Here is a 352-nt window from a genome sequence, read left to right as displayed (position 1 = left end):
GGATAATGAAGTGCTCTGAAGTGGACCCACACAGTTCAAACCCTCGTTGTTCAAGGGTCAACTGTATAATTTGAAGGCTGGTGTCCTGTTTCTCAAATGTGTCTGATTGTAAGAGTCACCCAAGGCACGTCTTCCAAATAGAGTCTCAGACTCATTCTCTTTCCATTCTGGCTCAGTAGGTGGTAGGTGTGGACTGGGGACGAAGAATTTGTATTTTAAGCACCTCAAGTGGTTCCAATAATCAGGCAAGTTAGGGAAATAGTGGTTAAGGGGGGAAACAACAGTAACAATGCCACCACGACTGCCCATCAAACTACCTGAGAATGAGAACACTCAACTGAAACTGAGGAAC

This window comes from Hippopotamus amphibius, chromosome 13 (assembly GCF_030028045.1).
Source record: "Hippopotamus amphibius kiboko isolate mHipAmp2 chromosome 13, mHipAmp2.hap2, whole genome shotgun sequence".
Classification (NCBI taxonomy): Eukaryota; Metazoa; Chordata; class Mammalia; order Artiodactyla; family Hippopotamidae; genus Hippopotamus; species Hippopotamus amphibius.
This window is presented reverse-complemented; position numbering follows the sequence as displayed.